The 25,521-nt window shown below is 45.4% G+C and overlaps 1 long non-coding RNA gene across 1 annotated transcript in view; it reads right to left on the bottom strand.

Moving 5' to 3' along the window:
* LOC143106145 (uncharacterized) overlaps positions 1-25,521 on the bottom strand; it is a 58,078-nt gene that overhangs the window by 15,752 nt on the left and 16,805 nt on the right. Inside the window, exon 2 of the long non-coding RNA XR_012983632.1 lies at positions 6,187-6,263. This is a non-coding gene — a long non-coding RNA (uncharacterized LOC143106145). The remainder of the gene's footprint in view (positions 1-6,186; positions 6,264-25,521) is intronic.

Raw genomic sequence — 25,521 nt, 5'->3', positions numbered from 1 at the left:
ATCTAGAGGACACTTGAGGGAGTTAAAACATATACTATCTCTGTAACACAAAACAATAACACTGTTTTTAACAAATACTACATTCTACATTGGGGTGATTGGTCCCACTCATAATCAGACACTATAGTGCATTGGGCATTACCAATGTGCAGGTAAGAGAGTGTTTCTCTCATCTTTTTACTGTGACAAGATGTCATTACCATCATTGGGTAATGCATATCCTAAACTGATACACTGTAATAATTTGAATCTTTGATAAATTATGCAGCTTATGCAGGGACATGGAAAAAAACCTGTCCTTGTTCCTTGGCCACCAGCTCCAATTACTGATAGCTGAGCTGAGATGCTCGCCTCGCATTAAGAAACAATTAGCAATTTCAATCTGCCTGTGTGAAAATATTTTAATCAGTTTGATTGTTAAAAAAAAAAACATCCAAATTCTCACACTCACTCTGCCAACTGGTGTATTTGCATACCAATGCCAACGTGAAACATGTTGCCTCTAAATCCTATTGGGATACCATTTGTGAGGGCGACGGGAATCTTGCAAATGCCGCTCACGAAGAACAAAGCATTCTATTCGACAGTCACACTAACGCATCTAAATCACTCCGCTGTTCCATTCTGCCTAATAATGCAGCAGATATTTTATTCAATACTTTTTACGGCATGCATAATTAGTGGTGAAGCTGCAGTTAATTATTCATAAGTAATCTTGTAATGAAATGATACAATGGTGCTCTTTCATTGAATCATGGTCTTTCATACATATTGCAAGCGGGGGACTCCAGGCATGGTTAAAGCAGTGCGACCAGGTCATGTAAGAATGGAGTCATGTGAACAGGCTACAACCTTTTGTACTAACAAGTTAAGACATTGATTATACCATTATAATGCTACTTGCTGATACTGCTTTGTATTGAGCACAAGGAATGTGTAAATAAAGTATGAAGATTCAATATTTCATACAGAGCATTAAAGGAGAATTCCAGCAATTTTTCACATAGATCTCGGTTTCTAGAGGTCACCGAGTACTGTCGGTATGATAAAAAGGGTAAAATATGGGTTCCACCTACTGTAGCTCAAGTCGGACTTCTCCTTTAATTCTACAGTGACCAACTGAGCAAAAGCAAAAAGGTGCTTTGATGTACGACCATCTCGGTGGTCACTCACTGCATAATAAACCACTAGGCCTCATGCCCCCTTTCAGACCTCAGTGGCCCCTAGTTAAATAAGTGGCACAGTGGACTGCTCGAGGTTGTGAGGAAAAGGGAGGGGGCACTAGAAGAATGATGAAAGGAGGGCCGTGCAGAGATCTGCCGATACGGGAGGGACAAACTTCCTGGACATGACGGACTTTTCCCACAACTCATGGGACTGGAATGTCACTTCGGGCAAAGCTTATTCACTGTCGGTAATAGGCAGTAGTTCTCATCTTGAGGCCACAAACTTTGAAAACGGGGAATGTTTATTACACTATCAAATAGCTGGAGGTGCTCTGTAGGTAAACTTGTAGCCCTGTGAAGGATGAACTGCCGTTTCATTGCCCCAGCAGAAGTAAATCACATGCCTTTGGGATTACACATAAAGTAGTCTATGTAACCACTGATCACCATATATTTTCCCCATCAGCCGTGATGGATTTCAGACCAGGCCGGTGCGTACTGTATGCATGCATGAGCCCTGAGCGTGTGCAGGGAGGTGGGAGCCGAAGCCGGAGCCCATTTGGTGTGCTAGGCATGTAGCGGCCTCACCAGTCAGCCGTGAAGGACACCCCGCCACACGGAATGAACAGGAGATCCCATGATTAGTCACACCTCGCACTCGACGGCCCTCACCGTGAGGTGGTGCATCTCAATGTACACATGCATGCACACACACATGCACTCACATAGAGACTCACACATAGTTGTTAGCCAACCTGCAGATATACAGCCCATACTTAGAACCATGTGCACATGCAAGGACACTGCAAAGTCTGCTCTTTGCCTTGATGTGCTGCATACAAATATCTGGACACTGCAGCGTTCAGAACAAAGATTTCCAATTGCTATATATGGCCTAAACGAAGCAATCGGGGGAAAAAAGGTGAAGCAATCAGCACTACAAGATAGAGTGATGATGCCAAAAGACAATAAACCTGAAAGCCCTATCAAGAGCGTGTCACGCCATGAATGAGCCACTTAAACTCAACAAAACAAGTCTGATGAGAATTTATGAGGCATAATGCACCCACTGGCGTGTCCCCTCTGAGACAAACACCTCACAGCCAAATGAGAACTTACTACAACAGCCACTTCAGTTCATCTGAAGAGACACGCCGAGTGCACAGCTAATATTCTGAAGTCACTGCCCCGGTTCTATTCAGGCACCAGGGCCCCGGCAGACCAACAGACACTTGGTACACGGAGTGCGCCTTAACACTCCGGGCTATTCCATGTGGAATATCTCGGCCACTAACTTTCGTTCGTTTTATCAAACGCAGGCAGCTACAGTACTTAAATAATATATGGGAGAGTGATGATTAATTTTAAAACTTGAAAGAGTCCAGGAGGAGCACACAGAGAATTGAAAGTCCAGAGTAATTACCTCCAGGAGAGAAATAACAAAAAAGCAGGAGAGTGGAAGCAGGCACAGCCATTTTTAATCAAGGAGAGAGAGTGACGGGGAGGGTTTAGTTAAGTTTGAGGGGAAAGTGACAAATAACATAATCATCTTCTAATCTTACATCCGTGACATGATGAGAACTTCAACGCTTTCTCTGAAAAAAAAAAAGCAGTGCGCTATTCATCATATTTCAGACAAACAGATGACAATGGCTGAGTCTTTAGCCACTAACTGCATCAAGCTGACAGCTAATCAGGCTTGATAAATGCATCTCCATTTTCAGGACTTCCGGTTCTATTGTGACAAAGCACACATCCTGAGGAGGTCTTGATTGCTTCAAAGACCTTATTTCTCTCATCATGATTTCTCTCCCATCACTGTCATGCTGCATCCCTGTGTCCTCTGAACCTAAAGCTTTCATCCTGAGACCACGGAAAAGGTGCCATCCTGATTCCTGACAGAACTCAAGTCATCCATCCAACCACTCAGAAGTCAAACTCATCAGCTCTGTCTGGCCCCAAGATGGGTTTGAGTTTGATGAGACTGTCCCCATAACTGGGGACACATATCGCTCTTAAAATAGCCTCTCCACTTTCACACACGTACACAAAGTAATACCTAAATGGCTTTCAGGGGCTAACAGGCAAATCAATAAACAGTCACAGTAAAATTCAGTCTGCACTACCACCAGCGTACTCTCCATTTTAGACTTGCAAAGGATGCCAGTGTCTCAAGGCTGAGGGAAGGTCAACAGACAAACCGGCTGCCCCTGCTTGTGCAGGCAGGCGTGGCACAAACCGCCACTTCAAACACGGGAGCGCGGCTCTTGGCTTAAACACAAATGACGGGCTGTTGGTATGTCCGACCTCTGGCCCAAAGATTATTATTCACTTCCGAGACGACTATTAAAGCAGCCTTTCATATTCCGACTTCAGAGAGATAATTAGGGTCTCCTTCATCAGCAGTGCAGCAGTGACCTTGGCTTTTTCTCAGTAGATGAATATTGGAGAGTCAAGTGGTCCATGTCGCAGTCTGACGTTTTTTCCCCTTTCCTTGACTTCACCCGTGGTTTCTCAGGCAGGAGATTTCCTAATTACATTTTGCATTCAGGTACTGCTGAGACTGCCAGCAAACAGACGGGAGCCAAACATCTAGAAGTTTATCATGAATAATCATGGCAGAGAAAAACATTTCTGCAGCCAATCGTTTTGACATATACATTGATAAGATGTGATATCTGCTGAAATAGACCAACCTCAATCTGTCTCTGTGGAGATGAAAACCATTGATCTAAACAAACAATATATTTTATGTTTTTTCTTTCTATTATAAAAATTTAGCTACAAACATCTCCCGGCAATGATAGGTAGGTAGTACTAACATTGATCATTAAAACGTTTAACCTCACATATTAAAACTTTTAACCTCACACATTCTGAATCTATTTTTCAAACTTCTGCAGGGTCCTTTCAAATTCTGAAAATCATTTCTGCTCTCTGAGGAAAACTAGAACACAACACAGAATTTACAGCCAGTAAAGACTTTTCCAAATGTTTCTGCCGTGGTGTCTGATTGATGCGTTTAGCAGCATTCACTATGACCAAGCTCAAAAGCTCAAGGCTCAAAATCACATACCCTCATTAACAATATAATAGTCACTTCAAAGGAATGTGGCTTGGGCTTTCAGAAAGAGGTATTATAAGGTCCAATTATGAGCATTTGGTTAATTATATGGTACACTATTGTTTATTTCATGTAAAAGTCTTCCTGATGCACATGGTCCAAAACCCATAGTGGTATTGCCATTTCTGCATTGAAATATCATCTGATGCATTCAGTTTAAAGGCTTTCACCAAACTTGTCACAAATCAACTTCTGCCCACTCAACGCTTGCTCTGACGCACTTCATTTTCTGTGTGACACATTTCGCTGTGAAAATAGGGCCGAGAAAATAAGCAGATTGATCCTTGGGTAATTCTCTGCACTTTGCTGATGAATGTAATAACAACAAGCTTTGGTAATTGGCCAAATCTGTCAGGAAGGCAGCAATGAAGGATAACTTCTCGACGGCATCAGACAAAGATAATTAATCTACTCAAAATAAAACTAATTACACCGGGCCCATGATGGCACCATTTGATCCATCAATACCCCTCTGAATCAGAAGCCATGGCTAGCTCAGATAATTGAAATAAATGGCTGTTCAAAGTATGAGAAAATATATTGATCTTTAAAAGGGTCATGAATCTTTGCACTTGTTTGTTGGTCAACTTAATTATGACACTTGAGATAGCATGATCTTTTGAGAATGCAGCAGTTACTACAGAATCAAGGAAGGCACAATGAATTTACTGCAATTCAACAATTTAATTCAAATTTAAAGGTGCTCTAAGCGATGTCACGCGTTTTTTTAGACTAAAACATTTTTTGTTACATAAAGCAAACATCTCACTATCCTTTAGCTGCCTGTCCCCTAAACACACCGTAAAAAAAACTCAGTCTCTGACAAGACAGCCCAGGCTCCACAAATGGCAACAAAAACAAACTTGTGCAATACCGAGGGGTATTTCACAAAGGCAGAATTAAGACATCCAAGATAAGTGATAAAGCGAGGTTTGACATAGCGTTGTCTGGTCATCCTAGCCCAACTCATTTCACTAACGCTAATCCAGGATCAGTAGGAGCGACTATGTCAAGCCAGGTGTAAGTAATTCAGGATGTGTGCGCGTTCTCGTTTCTGCCACAAAGAACTCAAGGTTGAAATAAAAAAGATGCGGAAAATAGCGTCAATCCCTTATTAATCAGCTTAATCCCTTATCTAGGTTTTGTGAAATACCCCTCTGCACCACGAAACATAGCAAACAGTGTTCCAGCCAATAATCGACGAGATGCGCGTTTAGGAGGGTTTCAATTGCATGAGAGGGAGGGGGAGGGAGTAACCAGCTAGTTCTTTGTTTTGTTTGAACGTCAACAGAAGTGACGTTGCCCAACATCGCTTATAGCACCTTGTGACGGCCTGCTAGGCCTTCTGTTTGTTTCTCCTTGTCTGTCCATCCAGGTGGGCGTGGCCGACTCCTTAGTGCTAACGTAGTACACCGGCGCGCAGGTGTTTTCAGGCTTTTAAGGCGCCTTTTCCATGTATCCAGAGACGTCCTTGCTTATTGAACATGTAACACGCACACAGCACATTACAATCTCTACAACACCTTCACATCACTGACTACTGACTACTTCCTGCTTCCATTTGTGAGCTTTAAGTGGTGAATAAATTGTAAAATTGTACGCTACGCACGCCTCGTCTCCCTCTTCTTTGGTGAGGCTTCATTGAGGCCTTAACAACCTTTGACAATTAATACCATCAACAAAGTAAGAACATAAAAAATACATTGAGTTATTCAAATGTAAACAATGTAGAAAAGTCCCAAGCATTTATCAGTTTGTGAGAAGATTGTTTTATTTATTAAAATTGTCACACTAAAGCAAACTAAGCATGGCTAACACAGTGGCATCTGGTGTATGTGTGATGCAACCCCGTCAACAACTGCTGGGTCCTCCAAGCTACCGGTATTTAATACTCACCTTTGGATGATGAGAAAGACCCATACAAATATCAGGCCGTCCTGACTACCATCAGATGTGGCCCACAGCAAATATCTCTAAAAAGGAAGAAAAGAGAACAAGTATGAAACAGTGGTATGGGAGAGGGAGAGGGGGAGAGAGAGAGAGAGAGAGAGGGAGAGAGAGAGAGAGAGAGGTTTTTGTATGAGATGCATCTCAGGTTTCTGAGAGAGCTGAAGCACGATTTATGTTGTGGCATTTTAGGATTTAATTTAGCCTGCATTACTCTGGGAGACACTCCTGACTGCCATGGCTCCCCGGCCTATCCTCTCCCATGGAATAAATGCCACTGATAAATGCCACTATAAATGAAAAGGAAGGCAGCAACAGAATCTTTTCACCCATTTACTCACAAGCTACTGGGCTCACCATAAAAGGAATAACTTAATACACACTGACATTACACGGATGCCTTCGGAAAAAATAGAGAGATACTTCAGTCTATCCACAGAGTTACGCATTCCACTTAACTCTGAACTTGTGACATCGGGAACCCACGCAGCTGAAATCAACACAAAACAGCTGGGCAGGGAACGTCTAGCGTGACCCTAAAACGCGCTCCCACAGCAGTCAGTTCGCCACTCTGACATGCAGATGACCAGACCCCAAGGTCAGGCTGGCAAAATTAGGCACACCAGAGAAGGGCCAGGACCTTTATTTTCCAGTCCACCAGATGGGTTCTGGAGAGGTGTGTGGGGGGGGGGGGGGGTAGCTCTTGTTAAAAACCAGACTGACACCCTACAGATGGAAAAGGGGGCAAAAAAAAAAGGACCGCACATCTGTGCGTTTGCATGGAGCCGTCACAACAGAGCCAGATCATCAGCTGCACCCCTGCGAGTGCGTTTAGCAGTGAGGGAAGAGTGCAACTGTCAGGAGTGACCCACAGCGCCTCTCCTCACGCCAAGTCAGATGTGGAGCAGATCCCAGAGGGCCACGGGTGGTGGTGTGCGGTGGGGTGGGGTGGGGTGGGGTGGAGGGACTGGGGGGTGGGGGTTGGATGCCACATCTGTCCAGCCTTAATTCCACTGTCTGGTCCTCACATAGTTGGAATCGCAACAGTAGGGAGAAAAAATAGTGTGGAAGAGATAATACTAGTCTGGAAATAAAAAAAAAGATAGCTTTTTCATAGCAATGGTCTCTAAATCGTTTAATTCCTGGCTTAACGGCTACCCTGCATGTCAAATGAAATAATAAAGTCTCCAGACGGGACCACAGTGCACTGTGCCTATCCGGAGGAAAGAAAGGGAGTGTGCGAGAGAGAGAGAGACAAAAAAAAAGTCATTTACTGTGAAAAGCCTGCCTTGTTTAAAATGTGACGACATTTACAATTCCTGAGAGACCTACGAGGGTCGAGCAGCAGCTGCGGTGGTGGCCTCATTCACAGCCCAGCAGACTGCAAACCTCTGTCTGTCCTACTCGGCACTGCTCTGTGTTTTCTTGCACTTTCCACACCAATCAAACTCTGCTCTGTGAGGTCTTTTGTGTGAGCTTACAGCACAACAAACAGCAATTAAAAAGACATGGCCCAACATGGCCTTCCATCACCGTCTGATTTTTTATATCACAGAGCCTTGGTACCACTGTGTCTGCTTAGACCAGACCATTTGTCTTGCTCGAGTATTTGCACATTTAAATATAGGAGGCAGGAGAAAGCATCCCATAATTACACCTTTAGCCCAGGCTATTGGGGTATTTTTTATTTTTTTTTGGTTTTTGAATGTAGCAATTTAGCCGCTTAAAGGCAGAATTGGGAGCCTCTGTGCGGCAGCATCTTGCTGCATAAGGGCTTATGTGTTCAGGAGGGTCTGGTTACATTGCACAACCACTGCCCTCACCAGACACAAAGCTGTATTCTTTAAATACCTCAGCCCAGGGCTGAAGGCACTGTGTTATTTTTGGGCAAAAGAGGTTTAGGGGGTTCCAAAAGTTATCCCGTTTCTAAGAATTTTTGCAGGGGAAGACACAGAGAGCCTTTGACTTTTGTGGAAAGCTCTAAGCCTTTGAGGAAAAGAGATCATTGTGTTCTGTTGGTTGCAGAACATCTGAGAAGACATGCACAAACAAAGGGAATTTTTTGGGGTAAATAAAAAAAGAAGAAGTGGGCTGGGTTGAGGGGTGCACAGATTGAGGGGTGCCCAGGCTCAAACCAGGGGGTTATGAGGCCAGAGTTGCATCTGGCTCCAAACGATTAAAAAGCAATCTGCTGTCTATGGTCCACCTCGGGGCAGCTCTGTGACAGGGCCCTGATAAAGATGAAGCTGTGATGGAGGCTGAGCTATCTAGCTAAACCCCCCACCCCCACCCGTTTCAGTCTGCTGGGCGTCTGAAAGCCAGTCATCCAGAGCAGCCCAGTTCTGGCAGAAGAAACAGCCGTCCCACTGGTCCAGAGGCAAGACCTAAAGAGGGAAAGTCCAGTTTCAGAGAGCACGAGCCCTTCCTTATTATCCAGAATCACAGAGAAGCACACAGCAAAGACATGAAGAATGGGGCTGGAACAACACATATGGAGGGAGTATGGCTACAACCTACAAGAAAAAGGTTTACGGAATTCAGCCCATATAGATAGGAACCAAGTATATTTGTCATCAAAAAAGCCTGAAACTAGTTCTTTTTTTGTGGGGGAGAAGACTAACTCCGCAAGAGTGCCAATATGACTGAGGATAGCCAAGCCAATATGACATTAGTGCCCACTCAGACATCAGTCTAGTCGATGAGAAAAGGGGACAGAACTGTCTGTGCGACTGCTGTTGTCTGTAGCGACTCTTTTGGGGATTTCACAGGCCTGTCAGCGGCAACTGGGTGGGCAGCCACCAGGCTGCGGGGGCACCAAGAGGAAGGTTAATTGAGACTGACAGGTGTGGTAATGCGGGGGGGAAGCCACACCGCCGCTGGCCTGCGGAGGGGACGCTCGTTCAAAGGAAAGGAGGACATCCATCCCAACGACGGAGGACCGTGGCAGCCGCTGGTCTACAAAGGGAGGAGGGCCGTGACAGCGGAGGGCATGTAGGATGCGATTGAAGGAAGTGGAGTGACATGGCGGTGCTGGTCGAGGGCAATTTCCTCGGTGCTCAATGCATGGCAGCTCTTCTCTGCCCTCCAGAGCTATTTATCTCTGAAATGAAATGTATCGCCTTCCATTTGAATGTAAAATGCATCAGTAATGAAGACAAAATAGCAGCGATACAGATTGGGGCAGAAAGAACATAAAAATGAAAGTTAAAATTCCATGTGGTACCAGCAGTGGATTAAACATGCAAGCTAATGAAGCCAGCACCATTCGGCCTGAAAAAAAGCATTGTTTTGATTAAGACAATGCTCCCTTTGTAAAGATTAATTAAAATAAGATGAATTAGCAAGCTCAGGTTTTCCATGGATCTAATGAGGGACATAGAGGCAACAGAGCCACCCTGCTAGCCTCACGCTACGGAGCTCCCTTGTTCTGAATTATGATCTCATTTTCCCATGCTGCGCCACTGAACTAATTTACAGCGCTACAGCAACACATAGGCTTTCACTGGAACTCCAATTCCCTGTGGTTTATGAACGTTCATCACACCTATCTCTCTCTTATGCGTCTTTCCTCTTAGCCCATCAACAACTGAGGAGCTGTAGGTACTTCATCATGTGATTAATATGGCAATGTGAATATTCCTTCATTAAATATGCAGCTCTCTGCCAAATCAATTATTCATCCGCTAGCCACAAGTATTGGATGGTCTTAAAAGTCTGGGCAAAAACAACAGAGAAACTTATAACCAGCATGCAAAGTACAAAAAACGCCAGTTGAAAATCCTGATGATGAACCAATTGCATAGTATTCACCATGAAGTTTATAATAACCTTCATCCAAATGTCAAACCAAAAATCTGGTTGAATGAATGATGGAAGAAGTGATTGGTGGAAGGTGGAGAACTTGCCAGTTTAACCTTTGGATTTCTCGCTCACACACCTACAATACGTGTGAAATGTACACTGGCAGTAATTAACAACATGCATGGACAACAACACCCAAGACCGTGCCATGTTCACCGCTAATTGTGTATGGATTAGCCAGTCACAACTCAGAGACGATTGGTATTCGGCTGTAATGGCCCAGGTAATGGTCTCTATGGAGACAAATTCATTCATCACTAAACACGCAACATAATAGAGCAATAATCCATGGAGGGAATTAAAAAGGAGCTCAGCAACACCCCTCATCCACACAAGCAAACAAACAGACAAAATGGCTACAATAGCAACTGTTAGCTCGGACTATAAATCCTGTACATTGTGTACCCACTGTGTCCACATGTGGCTTGACCTCACTCCCTCTCAACACCCCCCCCCCCCCCACCCCATCAGCCTCCTCAAACAATCAGGCCTGCCGAATACAAACTCATTCTAATCCATAGACTGCAGCCACCACCACTGGTTGGCTCCTGTCCAGTGAGCCCTGGCCCTCACAAATCCTAAACGCTGCGTCAACACCCGGGAGCTGTGCATTCAAACAGCTTCATTTGGGGTACGGAAACCCACGGAGCGAGAGATGCAGGGCGGGAGGCCGCTCAATCAACGCAAACAAAAGGACCATGGTGGCAAAGATGCATCGGCGGAGAGCTGGAACTGCGGGAGAGCGCTAAACAAGGAACACTATCAACGAAGAAGAAGCAGCCAACTCTTCTGTGCCGCAACATTCTGTACCTACGTAGACGAGAGCGACTCTTAAAAAGACCTCTGACCACTAGCTGGAGGGGGGTAGATCAAATTGCAGAGAGGAGCAATTGATGTGAGCAACTATGATTCCCCACAAATAGCATGATCCTTGTGAAAGGCTCCAAGCATTTCTATTGGTGCTGAAATTACAGTAATTTGGCATGCTGCGTGTCACCTTCAGAAGGGGAGAAACACAACACACCGCCTTTTGAAAAAAGAAAAAAAAAAGACAACGTGTAGGGAATGACTGCTTGTCGTGTGAACAAACACCCGCCAACGAAAACTGATAAGTGACTCTCGGTCTGATGGAGAATCGCTTTGTGTTATATCAATCATGGATCTGACGAGCGCGTCTCTAAACACGGGTGCCGTTGCGAAGCCAGCCAGTCTGAAAAGAGATCCGAGGCAGCCGAGGCAGCCTGGTAATGGACCACCCCCATCATCCTGTCACCCATCATTTAGGGGAAGAGCTCTGGCTCAGCCCTGGCTGCCGTCAGGCCATGTCTTATTAATGTTGCCGGTCCTTTATTTATTTTGTCTTCTTTTTTACCCGCGTTGCTCACTACAGTTCCCATCAAACCTGGCCCTGGCTTGTCTTATTCATGAGGGCTGCCATACCGCTAGGCGAATAGCGCGGTTCTCGTTAGCCGACAAAATAAGGAGGAACGTCCCTCAATCTAGAAAGGAGTGACTATCTGCAAACACAACAACAGAACCATGAAGTGTTTCAAGTCTCTGAAGTGCACACAACTCTCAAAAGGACAAGTGCTTTACTCTGGATGAATATCCTATTCATAACAAAACCTTGAAGACATTTGCATTAGAACAATGCAATTATTCCTCTTGTTTCCTATGATACATAATGGCAGGCTAAAACTAGCTTTGTAGTAGATAACAGATATATATATATATATATATATATATATATACACACCACACTGAAAAATTCCTTTAACTGTGCTTAACGTACTGTAGCTCCAAGTCTAGTTTCACAATCTTGAAATGGGGAGGGCATAAAAAGTACTTAATACATTGCATCGACTGGAACGGCTGCCAGAGAATTCTCCCTTCCCTCCCCATATGCCAGGAGACAACACCATGCACACTTAATTTCTGGTGGAGTGCAAATTAATTGGAGCAGACAAAAATCAATAACACTGGCTTCAGAGAGATTCAAAAATAATTGTCAGATAACAAAATGGAGAACCTGGCTTAGATGGGGTTCTTAGTGACAGTCCACTGCAGACACTATATAGCTACTTTTAACTACTGATATCTTAAACATGGGATATTTCGGTGGGGAACAGAAGTATATTTTTATTGACATTCTAAAGTCACTCATGATAAACACAGTGGGTATCAGATTGAGTGCCAATCCAGATGCATGGGTAATATCATCAGCCCAGGCAATATTCATTTTCAGAACTGCAATGTTTTCTTGATCCCGTCTGAGCCAAACACTACTTAATTAAGAGCATATTCACGGCTTGTTTGTTAATAACACTTCCACATTGTTTGTCATCATTCTTGCAGGGTTCAGCGAGTGGTCTGATTGAAATCCTCCTGCTGGTGTTGGGGTGTTCATGTGATAGGGTTGAGCTGCCAAGGTCCAGACTACTGCAGATCTCCAGCAGCCATGCCAGATTAGTGTGAGAGAGAGAGAGAGAGACAGAGAAAGAAAGAAAGAAAGAAAGAAAGAAAGAAAGAAGAGACAGAGTGAGAGAGAAAGAAGGAGAAAGACAGACAGAGAGAGACAGAGAGAGAGAGAGGACACAAATAATGATGGTGAAAGTGGTAAGCTTATAAAGTCTACAGTACATGTCTTTCTTTATCCCTGTTATTTTTTTCACCCAAACGCACAGAGTTGTGTAAACACAGTCTCGCCACCAATATTTACTTACAGGAACTCCTCATGTGATGGTGCAAGGGAGTGGGGAGAGAACAGAGCAAGAGGGAGAAAAAGACAGAGAGAAAGAGCGATCCAAATCAGCTCATTAAAAATGCCTGTGGGCAATCTCTGGTCTCCAGCCTCTAAAAGTCAGCCATTAACGCTAAGCAGATGTTAACTTTCATCAGGGATACCCGGGTGACTTCACACAACGCAGCACAGATCCCCACAGAAAGGGGGCCAATTTGCCTGGTGGTCACAATCACAATAATGTCATGTGTCGCCCCCACTGGAGTCCCACTGTACTGTCAAACCTATAAGTCAACATTCTGCCTCGTTAGGGTCTTCTGGCTTAGAACAGGGAGAGGGGTAGAGAAAGTGTGAGTGTGAGTGTGAGAGAGAGTGTGAGTGTGAGAGAGAGAGAGAGGGAAAGTGTAGCTGAGAGAGAGACACCCAGATGGAGAGAGCACAGCTGCCCTCTATGGACGGAAGGCTGAACTGCGTGGGATCAGACCACTGCTGCCCTTCCTCATCTCTTGCGTCTCTCTCCCTCACGTGGAGGAGGCTGCCAGGATCAGGTGTGGAGCGCTAATGAAGCCGCTAATCCTGCTAATGTGGCAAAAGCACCACTGCTGACTCACTACAACTGCCGTTGCAGCATTGCAGTGTGTGTGTGTGTGTATGTGATTGTGTGTGTGTGTGTGTGTATGTGATTGTGTGTGTGTGTGCGTGTGCATGTGAGTGTGAGTGTGATTGTGAGTGTGTATGTTTGTGTATGGGGGGGGGGGGGGGGGGGGGTAAACGCATCCAACATGTTTTCTTCCCCAACCCCCCTCTCCCCATCGCTTTGTCTATGGTCAGTTTCATTGGGATTTACTCATTTCTCTGAGTTGGTTCCCATTGTGTGGAAGACAACACCACAAAACACACACACAGAGAGAAATAGAGATAGAGAGAGAGAGAGAGAGAGAGAGAGAGAGAGAGAGAGAGAGAGAGAGAGAGAGAGAGAGAGAGAGAGAGAGAGAGAGAGAGAGAGAGAGAGAGAGAGAGAGAGAGAGAACAACAGATCCTCCATTGGGGTGAAATCCTATTGAATCCTCGTTCTTTTGCCAAATTCAATAGCCATGCAGCACCAGTGACGGCAGCAGCAGCAGCGTTGGTGTTTGCCTTTTGCATTCTCCGCTTCCTGAGCCACATTGCTGTTCTGCAGACGTGTGCCGCCGTAACAGTGAGGCAGCGACAGAGACAGCACAGAGGGGATAAAAATGAAATAAAGACCGAGAGGGAGAGAGCGAGCAAGATAGAGACAGGGGGAAAAAATCGAAAATCCTCCAGTAACAGATTTGCGGAGCAGGCTTAACAAACTGCCCCTGTGTGTACATGAGGCTTTAGGAGGAGAGAGACAGTGCAGTTCATGTTTCTCGCCTGCTGGGACCTTCCGCACAGGGATGCCATAAGACATAAGACCTTGCAGGAAATGACTGTCCTGTGGGGAACAGTATGCTCCGGCGCATTCTACCGCCTCTACCTAGATGATACGCTTGTGTCTTCATTTCTGTCACTGAAGTCAGTCACTGTTGATGTATTTTAGAGAAAATGGCAGTGGTCCTTGATTGGGGAAAAGGCTGCTGATGAAGACATTAATTGAATGCTAAATGCGGAAATGAATCAGTGTTTTTAACATTAATTACAAGAGCAGTCAGTTCTATTTTCTTTCCACCTGCCTTGCCACACTACACACAGGTAAGGGATGATCCTAAAAGGCTTGTTTTCTGCCTGTGATGTAGCTGTGAGGGGATGCAAATGTTCTGCCCTCATGTCAGCACGATGACACACAGACAAAGGCGGTCACAACAGCACAGTAGCCAGCAACCACAATATTGCCAGAACGCTTCATCCAGCCTGAAGGATTCCACACAGTGCAAATGTCCTTAGAGTTCACCATTTCTGGCCTTAAGGTTCGCTGCGTCGGCGCATACGATTAAAACAATGTGTGGACATAAATGTCAGCACCAGTCTTTCTCTTCTCCACAAATAAGTTGGGATGAGAGGGGATAGCAAATCTGAATTGGCATCTCTCCAAGGCTGCTGTTTTCGCATACCAAGCAGGCCAGGGCCTGAGCCGCTTCGGTGAACGTGCTGCTTATGCAACGGCAGCAGCGTAAACGGGCCCATTAAAGGCCGGCGGGAGTCAGGGGTCGTTCTCGGGTTGGCATGGTGAACGGGACCCGTTCCGCCAAAGTGAGGTATCCAGCGGGCCGTAGCGCATGTCAGCTAGGAGGCAAGGGCTGTGTGGCGCGGCGTAGCATAGCACAGAAAATGTAGAGAATACCCGACACATCTCCAGTCACGCATGTCCGTGATCTGACACACATGTTCGCCTTCTGTCATACACATGAACGCACACACACACACACACACACACAACACATCACACACACATGCTACCAAGTGCGCGCACACACATAAAAGCACACATGGACCCAGGACTCATATGTAGGCACTTACAAAGGAACACACATGCATGTGTGCACATCCAACATACAATGTGTGAGAGTAGCGTTCACATCATATGGTAAACATGGGAAGATGAAAATGATTTGAGTAGATTACAGCAACAAATGCATGTAGAATCTTACAGATCACAAGTCCTTAAATTATATTTACTGTACATCCTTTACATCTGACCACAGGAAGCCTGAAGCTGTGTCTCAGATAATTAGAACTGTGTGAACTACTGGGCAGCCATGTTCCCACCAGCATGCCAGCCCTCTTGACGCCCGTCACCCGGACATAAACCATTAGGCAGAAGGGTCGGTGGAGGACGTTCATGGGTGAGGGCCCAACTGCTGCTCCCTGGGTGAACCACCAACGACATGCCAAGCAAATCACCTAACCCCTCCAGACACTCCTCAGCTCTGGCAACCCAGAGTGGACCAAGGCCTGGCCTCTGTCCACCCCGGGGGAGGGCTTGTCAGTGCGTTTAAAAATAGAGCTGTCTGTAATCAAATCAACACAGGAGACGGGGCCTGGTATTCTGCTGGACTCAGTGTCCACTGTGGGTCCCCCGCAGCCAGGGCTTGTTCTTATCAGCCACCTTTGGCAAGTTGCATAAGGCATGAGGACACAGGAATGCTCTCCCGTTGGACAATACTGTGTAGGTTTGAGGAAATTGCTGGTTTCAGACTGTGGTTGCCTTTTTATGAGGTCAGTTCCTCGTGCATTATGTAAAAGGCTGGCCACAAAGTGAATCTAAATTCTAGTTGTATATGCATATCCATATCGTGCTTTTTGATGGATTCTTTTTATTCCTTGTGTAAAGCTTTTCGATTCAAGGACGCAGATGTGAAAGAAACACAATGTGCTGCATTGTCAAAGGATAAACAAGCTCGTCATCCGAGACTCATTAGATGAGAGAAAGAAATGTGGTTTGCTGCTGAACTTTCTATGTTCTATGTTGTCAGTCTTCCCATTTCTATTATCATTTGGGCAAAAGACAGTGCCGTTCCTGATAAAACATGTTTACATTCATCACATAAAAAGCTGAAGTTTTCTTTCTTTTCCCAGCCTAAACGAGCACAGCAGTCCAAGAACAGTCCAGCATTAGCAGCCGTCACAAAATTAATCATCTCCAAACACTGGAGAGACAACTTTAGGAAACTGCTCTGGAAGCAGTTCCACTCCACATAGTGCAGGCTAAACTACTCAACTAAAATTCCATCAGCTTCATAAAGCTATGGTGCTACGTATACAATGGTCCAAACCATTTCACGCTCAAATTGCTCAAGATTCAATATAGTCATGCATTAGTGACCCCATTTTGAATGTTAACACAGAAAAACAGCATACATGGGTATGGAAAACTCATTAAAATGACACAGACTAAATTGGTGGTTTATTGTGTATGGAATGGCCAACGCATGAAAATATTAGTCCATTTCCTGATCCCCTACATCAGGCTTAGATTTGTAATATAATCAAACGCTCTATGCACACAGACCTGAATTCTTGACATACTGGCTCGCTGTGCGCAAATGAAAGAAGAGGAGACATACTGTATAGCTCACTCGGAAATGTGGAGCTCTGCCTGACTGGCATTCCCCATCCAGGCTCGGTCTCCAAGACAACTGGCCTCCATCCGCTTTTCCCTGAACCAATTACACAACCCCTCCAGTCTGGTGCCTGGACCTCAGAAACAGTCATCAGATTTCTGCACTGAGGTTTAATTCTGACGGTAATGCACTACATCTTCTACAGTCAGACAGGCTGTCGGGGACATGAACTCTGTATCTTAAGAAAGATGTAAATCGACTCTTGAAGATGTGGATCTGATTTTCTACACCTGCCCGAGTGCCTTGATAGAAAGGCACTGAGAAGAGCTTAGTGGTAATGAATGCCCCGGATGAATGGGAATGGAAGTCTTCATCTGCACTGCAGCATGGTCTTCAGATCATACAAAAATGTAGAAACCAAAACGGAACTCAAAAACTGTCACCGGATGATTTGTTCTCTGCTTCGTGTTTGCATGCAGTGATAAAATCATGTTAATTGTTTTTCATCGGCTAGTGCTCCTGTTTGGTTTGCTTGACTGTGGAATCTGTGCAACCGAAAACCACTGCAAGACACATGCCACTAGAGCAAGGGTGTGTCACCTCCATATCAAGTAACAAACTACTTGCTTCCTGTAAATCCAAGCAAGCCTAGAAACTCAACACCATGTCAAGCAAACTCATCTGATATGATTCTCGCGGGTATGGACAAAAGTGAAGACACAGGATTGACTGAAGTACAAGAGTAAATAAAAGGAGGGGGGACAGGAACTCCTTATCATAGCATTTCTCTAAGTCCCCATTGACAAGAATGACTGAATGCAGTTCTCAATCTGTCCCCACTAGCTCCAGAGAACTAGCAAGCAGTAGTAACACACACACACACACACACACACACACACACACACACACACACACACACACACACACACACACACACACACACACACACACACACACACACACACACACACACACACACACACACACACACACACACACACACACACACACACACACACACACACACACACACACACACACACACACACACACACACACACACACGCACAGTTCCCCTGACGAACAAATGGTCCTTCTCAAACAGACAGGCAACAGACTCTCGCTCGACCGCATGCCTTTGGGCGATTCGCATGGAAACGGCAAAGCTCCCGTGAATAATTGTCCCGGAGTCTAAAGTAGCATGAAAATACCTCTACTTCAGCGCCAAGAAGTTAATCCAAATTAACTCCAGCTAGGCCCTCCTACACCTGTCGCTTTGGCCATGGCTAAGGACGGAGCTTTGCCGCTTCATTACACAGCAGTTCAAAAGGAAAGAGAATGTTTTCCTTCGCTGGCAGAGACGTTTCAAAGGAGAGTGAAGCCCAGAAGAGAAAAGACCTCAAATCAACAAACCGTAGCCCCCTGGTCAGCACATTTGACGGCCAGATCCAGACTGGTCGTCCAGCACCGACCTGTAGAAATATTGACATTCAGCAAGATCGAATGGATATCAAATATGCCTCCGAGGAGAGATGATGCTTTCCAAACATGCTGTTAAAAGCTGCTGAGCACTCAAGTTTAAGATTGCTAGATGACCTTTTCCTGTGAGTGAGGCTCTTCCAACAGAGGAGCACATACAATACTTGGTTAGATCCAAAATAGGCCGAGTTAAATATTAATCATCTGATAAATATTTCAAAGGACATGATTGCATGTAATCCTGGTTATTATTTTGCCAACTGACCACGTGTAAAATTACAACCAGAGAAAAATGAATTTGACAAATGAATTTGGTACCTTGCGGTGTCCACAAGAAAAGCATGATAATGACCAACCAGGGGTATATTACCTGCAATACGAAGAGCAAGTGACTGGAAAAAAGGCAGGAGGAAGAGAAAACAGATGGAGGAAGAGAAAACAAATTAATAAAAAAGATGGGGAGATTTGTAGGAGAAATGGGCAGGCGGGTGGAAATACTATAAGAGACGTGTGGATAGAGGATCCACCACGGCTTCTTTACCAAGATATTCCATATTCTAAATGTCAGACGCTTCTTGGGCAGATAAAAGGAGCCACCGATAAAGAACCAGGGTTTGCAAAGGAGGCGTCATCCATCAGAAGCTGCATCTGATTAGGCGAGCACAGCTCTGAAGAAACAAAAGATTATGGATCATTATTTAATGGGCCACTTGCACCCAGTGAAAAACGGAAATTTTCTGCCATGACAAGTATTAATTGGTGGCCTTTCGCTACGTGATAACCTGGGGTACTAGTGGCCTGTTGTCGCAGAGCTGCAAGAGGAACGATGAAGATATGTCTCACTGTCATGGCTTCTACACACAGTTGCGTGCGTTGCAGTGCTGAAGACGCATCCCATTCACTTTACATGGGCTCACGTCATCCATTGCCGAACTGAATTGTGGGTCCGTTGCGTCGCGTTTCTCCCGTCACTCGCGTTGAGAAGTTCAGCTGTTGCTGCACCGACAGACGGCACCGGCCAATCAAGCCAATCGACGGACGGCACCAACCAATCAAATTACGGTTATACTTTCATTTGTCAGTCATTGTTCAAAGTCATTTGCATAGCTACCATCTGTACCGTCTGTGTGTAGAAGCCGTCAGCCTTTGAGGGCCATGAGAAGGGACATGAATAGAGTATGTCCTTATTGAAGAGGGATGTCATTTGTGTCTGTCATCAAAAAAAAAAAAAACATTATTCAGAGGCTAAAAAAAATGGTACTTTGGGTAACAATGTTTATAGCACCCGAAACGCCTAGGGGTTAAAAAGTGACCACGTCCAGACGGGGAGCGCTGGGAGTCCAGGTGGCTAATGCCCGGGAGCAGAGTGTCCAAGCAGCCCTCCTCCTCCCCTTCCTCCTCCTCCTCGATGAGCGCTTTCGTCTCACCAGACGCCTCCAGCTCGCCGTCGGCTGCCCATGCACAATGCACATGTGGTGGCTGTGTAAGTGCATCACTTCCAGTTCACTTCACCCACCCCACTTAAACAGCCTGGACTCAAAGAAACCACAGGGGCTTGCTTGATACAGCAAAGAGATGGTGTATCCAGGACAACCAAGTTTGTGGGGTGTTTGTTTATTTTGTGTGTGCTGGGGTATTGTCAAGAGTATGTGTGTGTGTGTGTGTGTGTGTGTGTGTGTGTGTGTGTGCATGTGTGTGTGTATGTGTGTGTGTGTGCAAGCAAGTTGACCACTCAGCATGAACTGCCCTATGAGCCAGATTTACACTCTGAGAGGTGGATGTACTGGCCTAAAGAGAGAGAGAAAAGAGAGAAAGAGAGAAAGAGAGAGAGAGAGAGAGAGAGAGAAAGAAAGAAAGAAAGAAAGAAAGAAAGAAAGAAAGAAAGAAAGAAAGAAAGAAAGAAAGAAAGAAAGAAAGAAAGAAAGAAAGAAAGAAAGAAAGAAAGAGAGAGAGAGGTCAGAACAGTGCAGCAGAGCTCTGACCTCTTTCTGGAAAAAAGCCAATGAGTGAGAGAGTTCAACACTACACAGTCTGTATGTGTACACACACACACAAACGCATTCCTATACGTTTAAGTATATGTGTGTGTATGCATGCACATTTATGTATGTGGAGAGGTATGCATATTAATGTGCATACACAAGAGCGTACTTGTGCATGCATTTATGGGACTCGTCATCATCCCTGCAGAGGGAAAAATAAGGAAGCTCATGGGATGGGGGAGCCACAAAGGGTTCCGGCCATTGAGTCAACACCAACAAAATGTCAACCATCTGACTCAATGGAACTGGAGAAATTCGTCCAACCGCACTCCCTAGGGTCCTGTGGGACACTGGAAGGCCAACAGGCCAGCAAAAGCATGAAACGTGCGTCAACCGCTCCCTCAGCCTCTTCGTGCTACTCGCTTTTTCAAGGGGCCCTTTAGGCATGTTGGTTGTGTATTCAAATAACCCCTCTCAGATGTCAGGGCGCTTAATGGCACGGAGTAATCTACTTACGTCTGCGTCGGACGGCACGCTTAATTCCTCATGCCTGGCATACTACAGCTTAAAGAACACACACAGAATCAGTGAGTAAACACTGTGCGGGCATGTTCAGGTCAACAGCAATATCGTAGCCGCAACAGACCCATTGTCTGCGCATGGTTTAACATCAAAGTTTCAGATTAAGGTTGCGCGTGGCCTGCAATTATGTAAATAGCCAAATGCAGAGCGACGGAACGGTCCTGACCGAGGGTTGCATCATTTTTCCATAAAATCCAGGCGGTCAAATTCGACCCACAAATAGGGTCTGTGGTTGAAAGGGTGGGGCATGGGCAGGGAGATCAATGCTTTTCTTCTATTTATATCTGAAAAAGAGGGAAGGGCGAACCGAAATATCTATGGCTGTAGAGCAGATTCAGTGAACGTCCGTCAGAGGCTTTGGTGACCAGCCTGTGCTTTGATCACCAGCGCTAGCTAAAGAGTAATGGGTTGGTGTGCCATGTTTGTGCATGTATTTTAACATACAGTGAAGGACCAGAGGACAGCATGTGCAGCTCTTGACTGACTATAATTAGCTCTTTGCAGTAACCCGATTAATCTCCCTATCCTGCTCGCTCATGCACACACGCACATAGATGCACAGCACACACATGTGTAAGCAAACACGCTCGCACACACAAATACACATACCTCAAAACATGGATGCCTGAATTTCTTTACAGTCTGAAATGAGCGAGCTGTCAAGTGTGCTCAACGAGGCTTTGCTCATCCTACCTGAGCCATGTCAGCATTCAGAAAGCCTGCTTTACAAGTACACACACACACACACGGATACTACACAAACAAACAAACACACACACACACACACACAAAGTATACAAACATGGATAAAACAGAAACACAGACACAAACACACATGGATAATACACAAACACACACTCACACACACACACACACACACACACACACACACACACACACACACACACACACACACACACACACACACACACACACACACACACACACACACACACACACACACACACACACACACACACACACACACACACACACACACACACACACACACACACACACACACACACACACACACACACACCAGTTACTCATAAGACCATGACAAGCTCATGGTGTAGAGTCAAGCTCTTCACGGTAGTAGCTCACCTGTCTGACAGGAAAAAAGGGGAGCACTGAAGGAATGCCAGTCAAATTAAAACTAAATTAAAATTGCATGCGGGAGTTGAGACTGAAACGCTGGAGCCATCGCACTAGAAAAGCTGGCTTTGGCACTCTCCAGGGAGACTCCTTTGGGTATCGTTTTGATTACTGAGACTTCTCTCTTCCATCTCTTAATGTGCAACAGATGATACACCCAAAAACATCACCCAGCTTTTTTTCCCTCTCACAGATCTTTCTAGAATTTTCTTATGCAATAAATAGAAAATCAAAGACACAGAAAGATACACTAATGATCATTTCTCAGTCGCCTTAGTAACCGCAGAGACGTGATGCAATCTCACTTGCCGCAGATGAGATGGGATGGGATGGGGTAGGGATGTGGGGTGCAGAGGGGAGGGGGGCGGTAGTGGAAGGGTTGTCTTGTGATCTCTTACAGGAAAAGGTTTCTAATGAAGAGCCTCACTGGGACACTTTGGAATGTATGTACATGTTCACATATGCTAAAGGTTCAAAATACCCTTTCTGAAAGTGTTTAAGGCAACGACTACTGAAACTGGCCTAAACTTCTTGATATGCAGCCATTAAAAGCCTATGGGAAAGTGATGCTAGTGTCACAGAGTCTTACTGAGCAGATGCAACACATACTGTATGTGATCAAAAACCAAAAAATCTGGAAACGGAAAGCTTAAAAAATAAAATCTGGCAACGATGTCAGAGCTCTCACTTGCGATGATGAGAGATGTTCTTTGTCCCCTTTTTTGCTGCAGCTCAGTTGAAATCCATTTAATACAAATGACAAGTATTTAACACATTTAATCCATAACAAAGTATCACCAATTAACAATTAACTACAGATAGAATGTCATTACAACAACACAAAGGGGGGGGGGCAAAAGCAGGTTGAATGGGAAGTGCCTTGTAATTAGTCCCCGTCCCCTAGCAGCATTAGCAGATGGGGGTGAGCTTATCTTGGTGCAGCGTAATAAGCACTAATGGTTGCCTGCACTCAGTGTGATGAAGGCTGAGGGGCCAGGGGGGTCAGCCAGCAGGCGGCCAGGCCGGTCAGGGAGGCTTGGGGGGGTGGGGTGTGGAGGGTGGCGGGGAGGGCATGGCTGAGGAGTGGACACAGTCTGAGAGAAATGGAAAGTACAGAGAGAGCCAGGTCAAAAGGTCAGCGTCACTGCCACTGCCGGCGGCTGCCCACCTCCAGCATTGGCTAGGCTGGACCGCAGGACTGCCGCATCATGGTTCACGTGTAGGAGGGAGAAGGTTTAGCCGGGTGATTGGCTTTGCAAAAAGAGGTGAGCCATCTCTGTGACACACACACACATGCACGCACATAGCCACACACAAACGCAAACACACACACACACACACACAGAAATACTAGAGGAACCAAAGATTTGTTTGACTCTAGTGGTATTGAAAGAATGCAAAGCTTCACTGTTCAATGCATGTTTTGAGTAAAAACAAAACCTGAAACACACACACACACACACACACACACACACACACAAAAGTACATAAAAAAACATACATATAAAACACACATCAAACGCTCATACACCAGCCTGTATTTTTGGTCACACTGTGGACACGGAAGTATCATTTCGCTTTCGTACAGTAATACCCACGTGCTCTGCCAACCTAAATACCCAGCAGCGAGGTAAGAAGATTGAAACCTCCAGCGCCTCAGATACAGTCATCTGACTCTTAATCCAGCCCTTGTGTTCAAGGGAGGAGGGGAAGGTCATGCATTCTGGGTTACATCCCCACAGAACAATAAGGCAGAGGCGGAACAGAATCCCCTGAAGCCGGCGGCCATGATCCAGCACACCGACAGAAGAAAAATACAACACAGCGCAGCACAGCACGGCAACCGTATGGCACAGCATGGAAACGAGCCTGTGCTCCTCAACGGCTGACTCCATGGTTACAAATAAAATATATGATGTGAAGTAGCACAAATGTCATTTGTGACAGTGTGTTATGTTTCAGTAATACACAGTTGGAGTGCATTAAAAGTGCTTGACTGGATGGAATGAACACTCGTCTAAACCACCCATTGCTATGCTCATATTGTTACATAACTGCAATTTATAGCCCATCAACCATTTTTATATTACCAGGCTGGCACTCTACATAAAGCATTTTGCTGTGTGTGTCAAGCTTTTCATATAGGAGCTCCATTACAGCAATCCACCATGGGGCAGTCAGCTCCCAATGCTTTGATCTGGCTTGTACAGAATCGTAATCGCCCTGCAGTATGCATAGGGAGGAAAATATGATGGCAGCAGCTCTTGCTGCACAAAATGTATTTCACATACTGATTTATAGGCTGTATGGTCTCCCTGGTGATGTTGCTAACTGCATTCACAGCTTCTCCAATCGGGGGTGTGGGGGGCATAATTATCGTTTCCATAAATCAGTGCGGGATGAGTGGAGCTGATGGGTTTCCTCCTGGGATTGCACATCGCTTAGCACATGACAGCACTTTTTAGTTTTCATGTTCAAAAGGCTTCCCACTGTAGCACACTGAAATTTACTTTATGATGACAAACACCATTACCTTCTCATGGAACTGTTCATGGGCGCTACTGATGTCTGACAGTGACATATGTGGAGCCTGGTAAAGCAGCAGAATGACATGTTATGAAATCAACCAGGCGCCACGAAACGCACTGCAGCCTGTATTAGGAATGGACAACAGCAATAAAGCACGCCACTTCAAAATGAAACGCCTCGCTCTGTATGAACGTGTATTAAAGCAATTCATCTTTCTCTGAAAGACTGCGGCTGGTGTTTTTTTTTTTCTTTTCTTTTTTTGTGAATAGAAGAAACATAAGGGATCAAAATGAAAGACTTGCAGGATGGGGGGCATGGGGGGGGGGGGTTGTCTCTTTAATCTGCCTACATCTTGCTGACTGGACCAGCTGTTGGAAATGTTGCCGAGCGCCTCAGAGGCCAGGGGCTGATGCCCAAAAGCCCAGATTGGGCTGGAGAGACTAGAGGAATTGAGTGTGGAGCAGGGGAGACAGTTGTGTCCATTATGGAAAATGAGCTCCGGACTAGGATCCCGATACTCCGGGTTTCCCGTAGCAGCCTCTTCCAGTGCGCGCTGTTCATTATCTCGCCACAGAAGAGTGCAAGGCCACTTCCTAAGGTAATCCCCCCTCGCAGATCCTATAATGTCTTAGGTCCATCAGACAAAAGAGGTTCAAACAAATCTGACCTGTATGTAAATCTGACCTCCAGTAGGCTTTGGCTATCCTTTTTTGGTGCTGCTTTCAGACAGATTCATTATTATAAAACCAACAACAACCGTTGTTAAGGACTCACTGAACGCGATGACACTGTGCCCTGTGTTTGATCTCCAGTGATAAGCTGTTATGTCCGTAGTGGATGAGCTGGCAAGACTTTCTCCCTCTCATACAGATTTAATGATCTGTTTTTAGTGTCTGTGATGATCTGAACAGATGCCCTGGAGTTTCTATGC

Source organism: Alosa pseudoharengus, unplaced genomic scaffold, assembly GCF_046254945.1.
Source record: "Alosa pseudoharengus isolate Yale_2024_CS ecotype anadromous, Long Island Sound unplaced genomic scaffold, YU_APseudo_1.1 YU_APseudo_1.1_scf_6, whole genome shotgun sequence".
NCBI lineage: Eukaryota > Metazoa > Chordata > Actinopteri > Clupeiformes > Clupeidae > Alosa > Alosa pseudoharengus.
Note: the sequence above shows the minus strand (reverse complement) of the source record. Positions and strands in the feature narration are given on the sequence as shown.